Here is a 17,765-nt window from a genome sequence, read left to right on the forward strand (position 1 = left end):
CTAAACTTGTGGTCATCGTTTTGCAGTACATACATATATCAATCATTACGTTGTACACCTAAAATGAAAAGTGTTTTATGTCAATTACATCTCAATTTTTTTTTAAAAGGAAAAGATTTGGTTTTAAACATAAAGAGTTGGATGAACAAGGGGTACCTGAGCAGAGGTATTCAGTAGGCAACAAGCAAGAGCTTGTCAAGTCCATCAGGTCTGAACATCCACATGTGGAAGGTGACCTGATAAATGCCTCTGACCAAGATGCCCTTAATGTTCTCTTCAGTTCAACTAAACTTTAGATGGATTTCTTGTACTCTAAAGATCCTGACCTCCCTTTTTTTAGGGCATTTACTTAAGAAACTTGCAATTGTAAATTCTTTCTCTGCCCCTTTGAGATGTAAATCTTTTTCCAGCCTCTTGCCAGTTTTGTAACCCAGGACTGTCTTTCTCAAGGACCTGGGAACCATCCCTTTGAAATGTAATCATCAAGAAAGAGTGCTTTTATCTCTCAGTCTCTATGGGAGGGTAAAAGCCTAACTTCTATAAACACCAATTAGCACACTCAGATGAGCTAATCACATTGATCAACCTCCCCACTAATACTTTCTCTCTCAAGTACTTTTCCACTAGCTCACCTCAGTGCTTAAAATGCTTTTGATTTTTGTTTCTGCAGAGTTGAGTTCAATATTTATCTATCACAATGGTTATGAATAAAGTCTTTCTTATCTGTTTAACTTATCTAGTACAATTTCCTTTGATAAATCCATTGGACTCATAGAGTATTTGAAATACCCAAGAAAGGCAGTGAGAAAGAGATAAAGGACAATTACGTAGATCAGAGGAACTCAACTTTTTAATTAGAGGGCTGGAGAAAGAATTGTACAAGTGGAAAGAAAACCAGAATATATAACATGGGATTTAAAGTCCAAGAGAATTTCAAGAAGGGAGATGTCAACAGCATCAGTTCTGCATTAAGATATAGGACAGTGATTCCTGAAAAAAAAAAAAAAAAAAAAAAAAAAAAGCAATTGGCCAAAACAAGTGGGAAATAAGTGCTGATATTTATTCTAACATCTTACTGCATGGATACTGGGTGCCATGCCATTTTCAAAGCTTGAATTTCAAAGTTGAGTAAGACCTACAAGGTGCCTGATCTCATGCAACTTACATTGACTTGGAGAAGACAAAAAATAAAGTAACAATATAAATAAATAGAAAGAATTATAGATGCTATCAAGGAATTTGAAGAGAATGTTTCAATTGAAAGGACTGGATAGATATTTTTGATCCAATTGGCCTCTCTGAGGAAGGGATAATTAGGCTGCAAATTGGGTAGAAGAAGCCAGCCATACAAAGCTGATAAACTGTGGCAAAGATCCTATTGCAGGAACATTCTAGTTGAGTTCAAAGATGCAGAGCCTGGCTATAGCACAGTGAGTGAGAATTGTATGAGATGAGATCAGTGGAGACCATAAAACCAAGCCAGTATAAGGTGTCTGCATTTTATTTTCAGTGTGACATGAAGCCATTGGAGAGGTTTAAGCACAAGAGTGACATTGTCAGTTTATGTTTTAAAAGGATAATTCTGACAGCTTTATGGAGAATGAATTCTAGAGATGCATGATGGGAAACAGAGAGACCTTTTGGGACCCTGCAAGTCTAGATAGAGACTGCTATGGCTTGGACTAGGGTTCATGAAGAAAACAGTTTCAATAAAAAAGAGAGGATGGGAGTCAGATTTGTGCTGAGAGGAAGAAGATGGGTGATGTGGGAGCCCGGGCAGCAGACATCATCTTTGCTTACATGCTTTGAATTTGAGATTTGGAGGCCAGCAATGAGAAGCATTAAAAAACTTAATGTAGAGGAAGACTGAGATATTCAGAAGAGAGGAATGGATGTAAAGGAGAAAGTGAGTTCACTGCAGAAGGAAAGGGTTTAACATTTGAAATAGAAAAGAGCAAGAATAGAGAATGCAGTTCCATGAATGCAGATGGTGCTTGGAATATTGTAAACCTTTACAGTTTCATCAATGAACAAGCAATTTCTTCTTTTTTCCTCTGGAAGAAGAGCATACACAATTGTTAAATAACAATGGAACATAAAGCTTAGCAAACGTTAATTTGTACCACTAGAGCCTCATTCATTCTGGAAACTGCAGATCAACATCAATGGGTACTTACTGCATCAGCTGCCACTAGACTTTCTCTGGGTCTCAGAAGAACTGAACAGGAAAGTCACAGTGTAAGAGGTTTAAAGCAAAAATAAAGTAGTAAAACAAAAGTACTACTGCCAAATATTCCTCCTAAGAAAGACCTTTCTGAATGGGGATGGTTAAGAAAAAAGGCCTAAGAAGATGATACTCACAGGCAGGACACCAGCGAACCTCTGAAGGCACTTCTATGAAGGCAATTACTTTCATGCTGGAAAGTAATTTGGAGCACATGACCAGCTCTCACTAATATTTCCTTCCAGTTCCTCAACAATGAGTAAAGATCATGAATATGAGGGTCAGAGGAGACTTCTTTCCTAATTAAAATAAAACAAAAACAAAAACAAAAACTTCCAAAGTGCTTTGCAGCTACAAAAGCAACTATCATTGCTCAGCGGGTGGAAACATTTTTTTTTACCTCAGTACCCCAAAAGGCAAGGCAAGTTGAGCCTAGGTGGTATATGTTTTTCCCTAGAGGATGTTTCCTCAAGCAGAAATTGATCCCTCAGTGCTCTTTCTTGCTGCCCTAGTGCATACTTTCTGGGAAGCCTAATTCACAAGTAAAATATTTTGGTGGCATAATAAGAATATATTGTCACCCATTTCTGAATTTTGTCATTGCGATGATTTTTGTCTGTTTCACGATCACTAAGTTCTGCCAAATTTCCAGTGATAAGAATTATTGCCATGTCACTGACAAGAAATAGAGATGTTCATAGTAGCTGGACTGGAATGCCACCAATAGTCCTTACAGTTCTGAGATTATATGAAGTCCATACTTCCTGTGGGAAGCAGAGAGCCGTGAGTCTGTCAATCTGGCTCCTGAGCTAAACCCACAAAGCCCAACCCCTCAGAAGATAGTGTAAGTGGGGAGAAAATATTTGCAAATATTCCAAGCACAGTCTGCTGTGTGTTTCTTGAAGCTCCCAAGAATTCTAGCTGATTATTTTTTTCCATAATAGGCATATGAAGGTAAATTTTTATGGTCTGGGGATTGGTGTGAGTTTTCATTCATGGTCTGCTTTGCCGTACTCTCTTTAAGAGTTGAAAGTGTATATGTCATCTCTAATTGGAACACCCAGACAGAAACGATGCCATCAGGGAACTTAAAATATGTGACCGTGCGAATCACCCTGCAGACCAACCATATTGCTATAAAGCAAATAATTTACATTTAAATAACTTATCTGCATTCACCTAATTTAAAAGTAATCTTTATTCTTTCTCAACTAATCCCCAAACTTATGGACTAGTTTGATCATATTTGTGCAATAAAATTGAAATTTTCAGATACGGTAGGTAATCAATTTTAGTCACCTCATCTGCGTTTCCAATCTCATTACAGATTGCAATTTTCAGTGCAGATTACATGATGACCCATCAGTGGCTTTGTTGTTTCTGAATTACCGATTCCTTGCCTACTGCCAGATAAGAACAAAGCCTATGCATCAGCCTGACAGCTTGCAAACAGAAAATGGGCTTGTAGGATTGGATTTAAATCCCAGGTGTAGGGGATAATTACCACATCACTCATGCAGTAACTGAAAAATGGTATTTCAACAAGAAAAATTACATTCCTTTTATAGTGCCAACAGAAATCATTATTTGAGGCTTCACACTGATTCACTGTATCATTACATGTGCACTGTACTCATTAAACGTAATGTTTGTTGCAACATAAAAAAGTTATTGTTTTAGGTACTTTGGTAGAACAGGTAGCTTAAATTTAAGGTTTGTGGAACCTTGATGGTATAGAGGTCGTTTGGACTCTAATATATACCGTGCAAGAGAAATGACAACCCAGACGCAGAGCTTTCCAACCGGCTCCTATTACAGAAGGCGTGGATGGATAGCACAAAGAAAATGGAGTATAAATCTTTTGTTTCAAAACCCCAGCCGTTTAACCCTATAGTCTGTCCAGAGGAGGAGGACAAATAATGATTCAAATCTCCTCGGCAGAGCAGTGCCGCATAGTGCATATTTTACTATTAGCTTTGAAATCGTTGAGGCCCAACATACACAGTCTAAAGGACGGAAGGACGGAGACCATATTCATTTGAAAAATCATTAAAGAAAACACTGGCAGACACACTGGAAATGCACTCCTCACCCCTGGCGTCTGGTCCATCACCCACAAGCTTGCAGTTGTTTCCCAGGGATTGTGTGAGCAGCACCACAGTGAAAGCAAGAACGCAGAGTCTCTGTAGGTACAGAAGGCTAGTGCCGACTGCTGAGAGCAACAACCCACGTTGTAGGAATCGGAGACCTAGTTATGTTGATGGCCAACTGGCTTTCTCATTAGGACAATCAGAAGAGTGCAAAAGAGGACTGCCCTGTGCTTTGCTGTACTCTTGCATAGACTCCAACGGGAGGCACTGACTACTGGTAGATAGATGATGATGATGATGATGATGATAATAATAGATAGATAGATAGATAGATAGATAGATAGATAGATAGATAGATGGCAGATGATAGGTAATAGACTTTTATTCTATTCAAAGAAGCTCAGAGCTTCTTTGCCTTGAATTCCTAATTTAATATAATGTACCTAATTCTCTTTCCATGTGTGGAGAATGAGATCTTTTGTGGAGAGGCTTAAAGCACAAGTGTGAAGAGCTGAAATATGTCTTTCTAATCCTCTCCTCCCCTCACTTCTGTAGTCTTTCCATCTTGAAAATCTCTCCAGGATGGCTAAGACCTTCCCGGTGCTGAAGCAGGCTGAGTGTGTGGAAGGTATACAAAGTTCTTGAATTTCTCTCTAAGCTTAGGAAGGCACTTGCTGCAACAGACTTACCTTTCTAAGAGCTAGTTCCTATCCTCTTACATCCTAAGAGAAAATTCACCAACAAACTTTAAAGTAGTGCATACAGATATGCTGCCTGTGCTCAAAGAGCTTATACTCTCGTTGGAAAGGAGAGACACGAGGGATACTTGGATGGCTCGTCGGTTAAGTGTCTGACTCTTGATTTCAGCTCAAGTCGTGATCTCAGGGTTGTGAGATGGAGCCCTGTGGCGGGCTTCATGTTTAGCTTAGTGAGGTGTTTGACATTCTCTCCCTCTGCCCCTCCCTCAACTCTCACACTCTCTAAATACATACATACATACATGCATACATACAATCTTAAAAAGGAGATATGGAAGTAAATATATATATATATATATACACACACACACACACACAGAGATGGAAGTAAATATATATATTTATATATATTAAATATATACATATATATTAATAATGAATATATACATATATTAATAATAAATATATACATATATTTTATATATGTGTATATATATTTACAGACACACACACACAATGAAAAATATCCTAAGTATTAGGAGCTGAATAAGTGACAGGGGCATAGATCTACAGGAAAGGTAATACCCCTGGTTGAAGAAGGTTGCATGCAGAAGGAGGGGAAATAAGGGAAAGAAGCCCTTAAGAAAACTAGTGAAAGGGCTGGGGGAACTTCAATACTAAAATTTTTGGCGGTAAGACCATGAAAGAATGTGCCGCCCTCCTCCTAGATGTAAGGTTTTCAAAGACAGAGACTGGTGGTGTTGCTGGTACTTACCGGGCTCTCAATCATATTAATCTGAACTTTAATCATCATAGAAATAAACATTTATGTGCACTTTTTATGGAAGCTACAGTGCTTAGCACTTAAGATGACTTATCTCGTTTAATTCTCACACCAGTCTGACTAGGTTATTACCACCCCATTTCAAATAGGTGGAAACTGAGACAGAGAGAGGATAAGTAATCTACCAAGTAATGGAGTCAGGATTTAACCCAGTCTGTTGTTCTACAGAGCCTATTCTCTTAATCACTATACCAGTTATAATGGCTTCAGAGTAGATAAGAAACCTAAATTAAAAAAAAAAAGTTTTTTTTTGTTCTCTTGTACAAAGCTAACACTACCTAACCCCAGCCACTTGCCAACTAAAATCCATCACAGCTACTAAGCAAATATGAGCTGTGTTGATAGCCATTTTAGAACAATGACTTTGGATCCGATTAATAGTCATAACAACACACATCTCAGGTGTGGGTCAAATCTCACATTGTCTTTGAAGAGCATACTCTGAGCTCCAGCTATGCCACTATTTAAATTCTGTGTTGTTGGTGGCATTTCATTCTATTTCTTGAAATGCAAAGCATAACCTATTCCACCCACTCAGAAACTCAGCAAACTTGAAGAGATAAGTCCCTTTGAAAGATGCCTTAGAGGATTCCCCCCCCGTCCCCCCCCCCCCCGGCTTATCAGGGAGAACAATGTGGGTTTGGTTCTGGATCAGGTGGTCATATTAGAAAATGCATTAAAATGCAGGCTGACAAATAAGACCAAATGCAAAATTACCATTCTGTTCTGCTCCTGACAGCACTGTGGAGAATGGGATTGCTCTGTATCCGTGCCATCGGAGCCTTCAGTGGCATGGTTTAATTGGGGGTCAACATGTGGTTGAACTAGAGATTGTAAGTTGGGTTCAGAAATTAAAACTGACCAGACGTGAATACCATTTCCCACCTGCATAGTCCTTGTAGTTCACAGGCCAAATTTTCCACATGAAAATCCCTACACCTTTCCAGCACCCAGTCTCTGGTCACACTTGCTCTGCAACTCCTAATGTAGTCAGAAACAGAGCAACCCCATTCATCTGAGAATCCCTGTGCAGGGAGGCTGATCAAAGGCCTCCCCTATATGAATAAATTGGCTGCGCCCAGAGTAAGAAAATCTGCTGTGTATTCTTTAAAGGAATGCGATCAGAGCATGTATGATTTACAAACCATCCAGTATTTTCATTGCAACATGAAAATAAATGGATTTGGTCCCCATCACAGCTCAGCTCTTCCTCCTGGGGCTGGAGGGGCTGCCTGTTTGGCCCCGTGGCACGCCCTTGTGAGGGCAGTGAGAAAGCAGCTGCTCACATTACCTGGGAGAACTCTCTTTAAAAGCCTCTCTTGCTCTAAAGAGCTTCGCTGCTTAATTTTGTTTTTCCTGAACATGTTAGATGTCGCCGGTTGGTGCTGCCTCCTGCTGCCTCATTGTTCACTGCTGGGTTGTGCAACATCTCCACGCTTGGGAAAGGTGCCGTACAAATTGCACAGAGGATGTCTCATTGTGTGGGAGTCTGAGCCAGGCCAGGAAGATCTCACAGCATTAGCAACTGGCGCGCCTCCAGCCTGGGAGGTAAGAGTAGGAGGTGGGAAGGTGGTACACTCCTCATGCCATGCACAAATAGTGAAATGACTAGTCTGAAATCACACAGGAAGGAACAGGCATGCACAGAGCTAAAGAAAAGGCATGTATGGAGTGAAGGGGACCAGAATTCATTTGCGTCTTCCACATTGTACCCCTGTATGTCGTCTGGCTTTGTTAAAGTGGCAAAATGAAATGCTCTTGCGTTGTTCATGATGGGCAGGAGGTTTTCCTTCCCTGTTTGCCATCCCATGGTAAATAAATGCTTCCAGGACATATTTTTAACTTCTCCTCATGAAACACTATTGGGGGAAAGGGACAATAAAGTCTGTCCCCGCTGGGCAAGACCAAATGTAGCAACGGGGACAGAGAAGTTAACTGCCTGTTCCGTGTTTACATGTGGCAAATGTTGCCACATACCTTCTAAGAATCTGTTCAGCTTTGAATTGCTCAGCAGTGTAAATATGAGTAAATTGTTAGATCTTTGAAAGTCAACACAAATCCATTGCAGTTTTCAGAACTCTGGAGCAGCCAATACAGCCATATTGGACATATTCATTACTTAACTCAAGACCTAAAATTTAAACTTTTGTAGTGTCAGATACTTTATAGGACTGACTCTGGAGATGACCTATGGTTACCTTATTTCTGATCTTTTCCTAACTATTCTTAAACCCAAAGTGTCAGGAGAATTGTTCTAGGGCTGCTTTTTCACTCAATTAATTTTTATTCATCACCTACCAGCAGTAGAACTTTATGCAGGGTGCTTAGGGGGAAAATGAACTTCTTCTTTCAATTATTCTTCTTTCAATAATTTTATAATCTGGTAGAGGTTATCAGCCTCCCAAACTGGCTATACTATCACAAAGATCTGTATTACAAACCTTGGAAGACTGAGGTCATTTCAGTGGAAGTGACAGCAGAGAAGGAGTCCTATAGAACATGCTTTTGAGTTATGTCCTAAGGAAAGGATAGAATTTTGAAGAGCAGAGACAGAGAATTATGGATGGGTGGAAAAGAAAAGAAAACTGGAGCTGGCTGGAATGTAGGCTATATGTTCAGAAGGGGTAGAAGAGGGATACCCAAAACCAACTCATATTTCATTTGATAGATGGCAGGCATAGAGGATACTGACTATTGCTCAGGAGGGTACTATGAGCAAGTCATATCTTAGAAACATACATCTGGTACTAGAGGCAGGGAGAATCGATTCAAAGGCACTTGATATTCCAGGTGAAAATAATAGGAGCTCAAATGAGAGTGGGAGCATTGCAAAAGGAAGACACACAAATGTGAAAAATATGGTAGGTTTGCTGGACTCTGCCAATTTTACAAAGAGCCAATGGAACTCTGAACCATACCCAAGAGAAAGCAGGAGGTATGGTTGGCCACACCCAATAGAAAGCAAGAGGAGGATGACCCAAAAAAAAAAAAAAAAAAAAAAAAAAGCAAGACAGAGAAAGAACAGAAAGTGAGGCTTTAAATCAGCATTGAGCATATGAAAGGACCAGTAAGAAGGATTTTTTCAAATAGGAGCTCAAGGTCAATAATCGCAAATGCTGTAAGGTCAATGATAATAGTGATAAATAGCCACTGGGATTCAAAACCAGGAAGTAGTTGTTCACCCCCAAGAGAAGAGTTTCAGATTACAAACATTAAGGAGTGAGAGATGGTAGGGAAGCAGACTCATAGTTCTGTCTTTAACATATTGTGTAATGTAACTTAGTGGGGGTGTTGTGGGAATAGCCACTGATATGTGCATGATGGCAATGTGAATAGGCAAAGCCTTTCTGGAGAGCCTTTTGATCTCAATTAGGTTTTCTTTGAATTTATTTTAAGGAAACATATATTACCGATCCTTTAAAAATTTATCTATAGGATGTTTATTACAAGTCTTTATATAATGCTGAAAAACTGAAGTAAACTAAATGAATTCTGATACATCCACTATAAAACATAGAATTATATATCCCTATGAAAATATGTTGCTTTAAAAAAGAAGAACCTTGTGGCATAGAAAGTTTATAATTTTTTATCTGTTATTAAGTGAATTAAACAGGTAATAAATAGCAAGCAAGGTTTTATTTTATTTTAAGTGTAATTATACATAGCACAAACATAATTCTGTTTGTAAATGCTTATATGCACAATACACACTCGTATACACATGCATACATATGTGTAGAGAAGTATACAATGATAGGTACATCCAGATATCCTTATTTTTTCAAACCCACTATACACTTAGTATACCTTGCTCTCTGCCTCCTGCTCTCTGATATATTTTGGTTACTTCTATAGGATCTCCTGTGTAGGCTAGTTGGGACAATGGGAGAATAAGGCAGGAGAGTGGACAGAGCAAAGGGAATGAGCATCTGCATATATGTTTCCCTGACTCCATCCTAGTTTGATTATCTTGGTCTCTTTGGATTCTGCAAACAAAGTACTCAACTCCTATTCACATTGGGTTCTTCCCTACAAGGTTCTCTCCTCCTGGGTTCCAGTACTCTTGTTTTGCCTCACTTCTTTGGGCCCAGAGCTGATCACAGATAGATAACAGGTATGATGCATTATCCCTTATGGCTTCCCTATATCTTGTCTACATTTTTAAAAAATGTCTCTTTATTGAATTTGCTTTATTTCAACTTGAGTTTGCCTAATTTGAGTGGGACAATGGTCTGGTTTGTGCTGCTACAATTTTAAGAGCCCTATTTAAGAAAAATAATACAAATTTATAAATATAAATTTAGGTATGAAAAATAACATGTATTTACAATGAGAAAAATCAACTAAAACACACTATAAATTTTAAAATAATTTATATTAATTATAGTTTCCTGAATAAAAAAGGTGTTTTAATAAATTAACCTTATGACAGAGCTCTATAATACAATTTTTAAAATATTAGTTGCCCATATATTCTGTTTATTTATATGAAAACAATTTAATAATCTTGTCATCAATAGAGAGAATATAAAAATAAGTTGATCTTTCCTCTAGCATGGGTGAAAAATGTTTTAATTGATAGTTTAGAGAAGTTCATTTAAGCCTTACAACTTATTACTGGTAAGATCATGTCAATTATTAAGAATGTTGTTAAATTTGGGAGAAATTCTTTCTAGTATCATATAAGTTCTAAGAGGCATTATTGAGTACATTCCTGGCAAAAGAAGACTTTCATTTTGACCACTCATCAATGAAACAAATCTTCTTTTATTTATAATTTTACACATCAAAAGCCTGGAAGAACTTTGCACAAATTAACTTCTGGTTCTGCACATTTTAAATCTTGTTTCTCCTCCTCCATCTACAGTATTATAGTACCAGACATCTAGAAAACATTCATATCGAGATATGACCTCTGGCCCTGCACCTTTGTCTCCCAATCCTGGATGAGTTGGCATAGTATGTGGGAAGAATATCATGGAATCTATGCCCACCCTGGAATGGTTAGCTGTAGGTTCATATATATATAACTGCAGACCACAGAAGTATATCTCACTAACCCTACCTTTGTCCAAGTCAACTGTCCCCTAATTATATCTTTAAAATTCTTGTGTCTTCTCCAAGACCACCTGAGCCAAGGGGAAGGGAAATATGTTGGAGGGGATGTTGGAGTTGAAAGAGAAAATGATCTCAAATAATAGGGATTAAAATATATTATACTAAAACAGGTGACCATAAGCATACCTCAAAAGAGACTCATGCAGGTGCAGGGCCACGAAAGAGAAGTTTCATCAGTAAATCCACTTCTGTATTTATTCAAGTTGCCACATCTTACGTGCTCTCCTTGCATCTCTTATCCCCCAGATCTAGCTCCTTACATTTCACACACTACCGGCAGAATTAATCCATCTCCCTTCTATGTTGTTATAGTTCCTTGAAGAATCTTCTCTAAGTACTTTCACATTATAGTACTGTTAATGATTTAAAAGCCATTTACCTATAGATCTTCATTTTGTTAGTTATAAAGATATAAAACCAGGCAATTGATGAAACACAACTACAAAAAGGAGTACAATAAGTGTTTTCTTTTAAATTATTGAATCTTCTTTAATAAGGGGTGATGAGATAAATAATAGCAAAAAAGAAAGCTGGTAGATGAATTCTAAGCATGGCTATAGAATGGAAGGAAACTATAAGAGGATAAGACAAATCCTCAAGAAACAGAAAAGATGCAGTGGAGAAAAGGAAAGTTGAGTAAGCTCCCAAAAGATCCCTTCAATCTTTTCAGTAAAGTAAGGAGGTAAGTCTTCAGCTTAATGGGAGAATATAACTGAGATTTGATGTACAGGAGGCCAATCAGTTGGAAAAAAACACTAATAGAGGTATCTCATGAAATCAAAGAGGTATAAGCCATAGGATAAACAAACAATGGACAAGGATAAAACATCTTTTGTTGAAACTCACAACCTGAGTTATAGTTTATGTTGTAACTCACTCAAAATCTGTGCTCTTTTTTTTACACAATTATGTCTTTTGTACAAATCTACTTTGCCAGTCTAGGCACTACTGTTATAGATTATAAGAACGTTTCAATGGAGAATTCAACCTCCTGAGCCATTACCAATAGAACCAGAGCTCTTCATCACATTTCTTGACAGCATTACATGGGCAAAACAAAATGTATGTACAGACTCAATCCTGCCCACAGGCAATCAGCATGTAGCCTTATTTTAGATCCATTCAACATCTATAAAAGCTACGAAGAAGGATGCTGTTTCCTTCCCATCACCTCTAATGAACTTCATTGCAAATCCACAGGTGAAGCAAGGGGAAGCTGGGGAATTGCACTACTGTGAGTTTATTAAATATGTTAATTTGTTTATGTCAGAGTGATATATTTATTCTAAAACTAACATGATTAGTCCTCAATAAGGGTGACATGTGTCAATAGAGGGACTGCCAAATTAAGAATTGATGGGTTAAAAGAAAAACAATTAAGAATGCAGTCAATTGATCTGATTTGTACAGGCCTCTGACCAATGAAGATGGAAAGCAAGGGGCATTAATGATAAAGCAAGATTCCATACCAGCACTTCTTACCTGTCTGATTGCAGATCTGATTACAAATCCCCTGACTGATAGACACCACCATTCTGCTGGAGGAATGCATCATGCCTTAGCCTGTGGGGAAGAGAGATTTGATTTCACTGTTACACTTATTAGAGAACTAACTTCATTTAACAGCATTATCAACAGAAACTAAGTGCTAAGTGTGTATAGACAACTCCATCAGGCCTTGTAAAACAGTCACAGACTAATAGCTTCAAACAAATCCTTCAAAACAAATGAGTAACCCAAGATTCAAAACAAATATGGAGTTTCACTTTAGTAATAAATTTGGTGCTTCCAGATTGTTCTCCAGAGTCACAAGTAGATGCTTAAGAAGAAGAGAAGGGGAGATTTTACATAGGATGGGCCATGAAATGCTTCCTTTCCATATGGTAGTAAATCTCACACTCAAGTAGTTGAGATGAGATACCTCTCATCTCTTCATTAGGGAGGGAAAACAACTGAACTGTCCACTGTGAGATGGGGACTCTTGCTGAGCTTCAAACTATGCTAAAACACTCACAATTAAGATATTCCTATAATCTCAAGGGAAACTGGGCCTATGTCTAAGCGACCTTTTCTCAACATGTTTCTCCTAGTATTTAACCTGAACCTCCTATTGTTTCAGTTTAATCCCATTTATCCTGGTTCACTCCCTAGTGGCCACACTGACTAAAGGTAATGCTACCTCTGGGAATGAAATTGCAGTCCTGGATAGCAGGTTTATCAAGGCCACTAGTGAAGGAGGGGAGATAAAAGAAAATGCCTCAGGAGGCCACAAATGGTTCAAAATCCAATAGAAGTGACGTTATACATTCAGTATTTATGAGAAATGAGCTAAATAGATAAAAACTCTAAATGTTTCAGTGAGGGTGAATAGAGGAATGAGGAAATAGAAGTTAGGCTATATACTATGTATCAGAACACTTTACAATGATTCTTTGAAAATTTCCTAGAATTGATACTTCGTAAGTTCATAGGAAGGAGGTGTAAGATACAAGGGTAATACAGGTTTACTGTCAATTATTCAAGTATGATGAATTTATTACTTTATTGTCTGGAGTTGCTAGACCAGTGGATTATTACCAGGTCTCTGAGCTCACTACTTGGTGGATAATTGAAGGATGATGAACACTAAAGGGGGAGAAATTCAGAGGGAAAAGAATAAATTAAACTTGAGATATTGTGAGCTATCTATCCATGCCAAGAGATTGGGTAGACAACCAGATATAAAAATGTGGAGATCAATAGACAAGTTTGGGTTGGAGAAATGCATTTGGAAAAAGGTGGATGGGGAAGTAGGAGAGGAGGAAATAGGAAAAGAAAATTGGATCATGTGGTGTCATAGGAGTCAAGAAAAAAATGTGTCAAGAAGGTTTTGTTCTAGCAAATGTGTTGAGTGTTGTTAAAGAGTTGAGTAAGATGAGGAATGAGGCTTCCATTAGGTTTGAAGATATGGTATAATCTAGTGAGATGCTATGGAAAAATACCTTCAATGTAATTTTTTCTTTTTCCTTATTTGTAACTTCAGTTTCTTAACTGTTACCTGTAATGATTACAGATGTAGTTTTGTCAAAATTAATACATGGCTGTTTTTGTTGCAGAATATCCCCTGTTTGCCTGAGGGAAATTCACGCCTTAATTATTTGGGGCATCTCCAAGGATGCTAACATTATCATTATCTATGAATCAGTACTGGCCATTCCTTGCCAGCAGTGGGAATGGAAATCCATCACACCCATTGGCAATGAAACATGACGGTGGTGTGTAACACTGAAGACCTGATTGCTGTAGTGACATGTTTGTGACTAGAGTCAGATAGACCCCTCTGTTGTATTCAGTTGGGAATACATCATAATAAAGTCACTTGAACACTAATGTGTTTATCCTGTAGTGAGGCAGTCCTGTCAGTCCCCACACAGTTACTCCTATCCTCAGAAAGCACACCTGTCTTCAGGATGGCTGGATTTAGCATGAGCTCTGGTAACTTCGAAGCATTGCTGCAGCTGGCAAATATTTTTCCTTCATGCATCACTACCTGGATTTCTCCTTCCATTTTGGGAAGCTCCACCTGAGGGGTTCTCTCTCTCTCTTTTTTAAAGATTTTATTTATTTATTCATGAGAGACACACACACAGAGAGGCATAGACACAGGCAGAGGGAGAAGCAGGCTCCATGCAGGGAGCCTGAGGTGGGACTTGATTCTGGATCCTGGGATCATGTCCTGGGCCAAAGGCAGGCGTTCAACCGCTGAGCCACCCAGGCGTCCCCCACCTCAGGGGTTCTCATTGTCCTTCCAGCTACCTGGCTTCAGCTACCTGGCTTCTTTCACTGCCCTGTCAATGCATCAGAGGTAGGTGAATATGGCCGAAGCTCAATGGAGGACAGGGGTCATGTTCCCCAGGAAACCATTCACCCTTTGCAAATCAATGGATACAAATGGGGGTGGGGGAGGGGGGTGGAGCCTATGCAACTTCACCAGCATAAAAGCTGGATCCCTAACCTAAGACACCTTGTTATGTACATTCACATCACTTCTATGAAGTTTGAAAAGATTCTAATAGAATCAACTTAAGATAAAATTGATCCTCAGAGATGTTAAATAATTTGTCTGAAAGCACGTAGCACATGAGTGGATAAGCAGTGACTTGAATCTAGACCTAACTGACTTCAAGGCCCTTTTCTTTTCTTTTCCTTCCTTTTCATTTTTCCTTTCTTTTTCTTTTCTTTCTTTTTCTTTTTTTGTAATCTCTTAATGAAGTATACTTGTCATGCAATATATTACCCATTTAATGTGTGAATTTTGATAAGCTTGAACATATTATATACCCATGAAAGTATCATCATAGTCAAGAAAATGAAAATAAGCACCACCAACAAACATTTCTTTATGCTTTTTTCTAATATTTCCCCCTTTCCTGTCTCCAGCACTCTAACCCCAGGCAACCACTCATCTATTTTCTGTCACTATGGATTAAGTTGCATCTTCTAGAATTTTATATAAGTGAATATTTGTAATATATACTCTTTTCCTCTAAATTTTGTTACTTAGCATAATTATTTCTGGTTTGTTTATACTATTTTGTGTACTAAAAGTTCATTCCTATTTACTGCTTAAGAGTGTTCTATTTTACAGATATGCCAAATTTTATTTATTTGTTCACCAAGTGATGGGTATTTGGGTTGCTTCCAGTTTGGGATTATTACAAATAAAGCTGCTCTGGACATTCACATGCAATGTGCAATCTTTGTAGGACTTATGCTTTCATTTCTCTTAGGCAATACTGTGTGTATATGTTTACTATTTTAAGAAGCTTCAAAACTTTTTCAGAGTGGTTCTACCATTTTCCGTTTACTCTGGGCATATGAGAATTCCAAATCCTCCACATCTTCACCAATATTTAGTATGACCAGTATTTTAACAACCTACCTAATCTTATTGAGATATTTCATTATGGTCTTAAATTGTGTTTCCCTGGTGACTAATGATGTTGAGTATCTTTTTTGTGTGTTTATTTGCTATCAGTGAATCTTCTTTGAAGAAGTGTCAGTCTTTTGTACATTCTTTAAATTGGATTGTTAATCATTGAATATTAATAAGCATTCTTTGTATATTCTGAATACAAGTTCTCTTTATCAGATCTATGATGTGCAAATATCTTCTACCAGTCTGTGTCTTACTTTTTCATTTACTTACTAATATCTTTTAAAGACTTTCATTTTTCTAATGTCTTTCAAAGAGTAGAAATGGTTACTTTCAATAGATCTGATTTATCAATGTTTTGTTTATCTCATGGATGATGCTTTCAGTGTCCAACCAATGAAATCAGTTTAACTTAAGGTCACAAATAGTTTCTCCCATGTGTTCTAGAGATTTTATAGTTTCAGGTTTTACATTTAGATGTATTTGGAATAATCTGGAATCATTTTTATTTATAATTTAAGGTATGGGTTGGTGTTCATTTGTTTTGCTTATGAGTATCCTTTTGTTCCAGCACAATCTGTTAAAAAGATTATCCCTACTCCACTGAATTTGGCTTTGGTATTTTCCATATATGTATGGGTCTATACCGGACTTTCTATCTGTTCCTTTGCTCTATTTGTCTATATTTAAGCCAGTTCTATATCTTGATGACTAGCTTTTACTGAGTCTTGAATTCAGAGTATTGTTAGTCTTCTGATTTTTTTTTTTTTTATCCTTCAAAGATTGGACTACTCAAGATTTATCCTTCTACATTTCCCTAGGACTTTTAGAATCAGTTTATCAATTCCTTCAAAAACTCCGGTGGGATTTTGAGTGCACTAGTGTTGAATCTAGGTAGGCAAATTCAAGGAGAACTGACATCTTAGCAGTATTGAGAATTCAAATCTTTAAAGGTGGTTATCTTTCATTCAGGTTCACTTTAATTTCACTACATAATGTTTGATAGCTTTTAGCTTAAAGACTTTTACATACCTTACATAAAATGTATTCCTATTTCTCTCATTTTTGAATATTATGATATTTTAAATTTTAATTTCCTATTATTTGTTGCTAGCATATAGACATATAATTGTTTATACTTGATCTCATATCCTGCAACCTTGTTAAGCTCATATATTAGTTTAATATCTTTTTAGATATTGCATACATTTTCTACATAAGTGATAATGTTTTATGTGAATAGAGTTTTACATCTCCTTTTCTTTTTTTAAAATGGTTTTATTTATTTACTTGAGAGAGAGAGAATGAGCAGTGGGGAGGGGCTGGAGAGATAATCAGATTCTCTATTGAGCAGGAAGCCCAATACAGAGCTTAATCACAGGACCTGGAGATCATAACCTGAGCAGATCATAACCTGATGCTTAACCAACTGAGCCACTCAGACACCCCTCACTTCTCCTTTTCAGTTGGATACCTGCTATTTCTTTTTCTTGCTTTATTGCACTGGCTAAAGCTTGTACTCCTGGCCCTTCATTTATTCATCTAACAAAGAATGTTCAAATTGCCTATTATACATCAGCTATGATTTGAAGTGAGATGAATGTAATGTGAATAAAACAGGAAGAGTATGTATTGTCATGGAGCTTATAACAATTGTGCAATTGCTTAAGAAAATAGATGTATTTGAACATAAGTGTTATTATCGGCAAGAAATAGCTGATTGAAATAGGAATATGTAGCCTAAAAAAATAACAGGCAAAAGGGAAAATAATTATGTCTTCAAATATGCAAGGGGCTATTTTGCAGAAAAGATATTTTTTCTGTATAATTCCAGAGGACTTAACTAGGATTAATGATGAAAAGTTGAGAAGGA

The 17,765-nt window shown here is 37.5% G+C and overlaps 1 long non-coding RNA gene across 1 annotated transcript in view; it reads right to left on the reverse strand.

Moving 5' to 3' along the window:
- Positions 1-12,458: 12,458 nt before the first annotated feature.
- Positions 12,459-17,765, reverse strand: part of LOC140639348 (uncharacterized) — a 58,039-nt gene continuing 52,732 nt past the window's right edge. Inside the window, exon 6 of the long non-coding RNA XR_012036087.1 lies at positions 12,459-12,540. This is a non-coding gene — a long non-coding RNA (uncharacterized lncRNA). The remainder of the gene's footprint in view (positions 12,541-17,765) is intronic.

This window comes from Canis lupus, chromosome 9 (assembly GCF_048164855.1).
Source record: "Canis lupus baileyi chromosome 9, mCanLup2.hap1, whole genome shotgun sequence".
NCBI classification, from domain to species: Eukaryota; Metazoa; Chordata; class Mammalia; order Carnivora; family Canidae; genus Canis; species Canis lupus.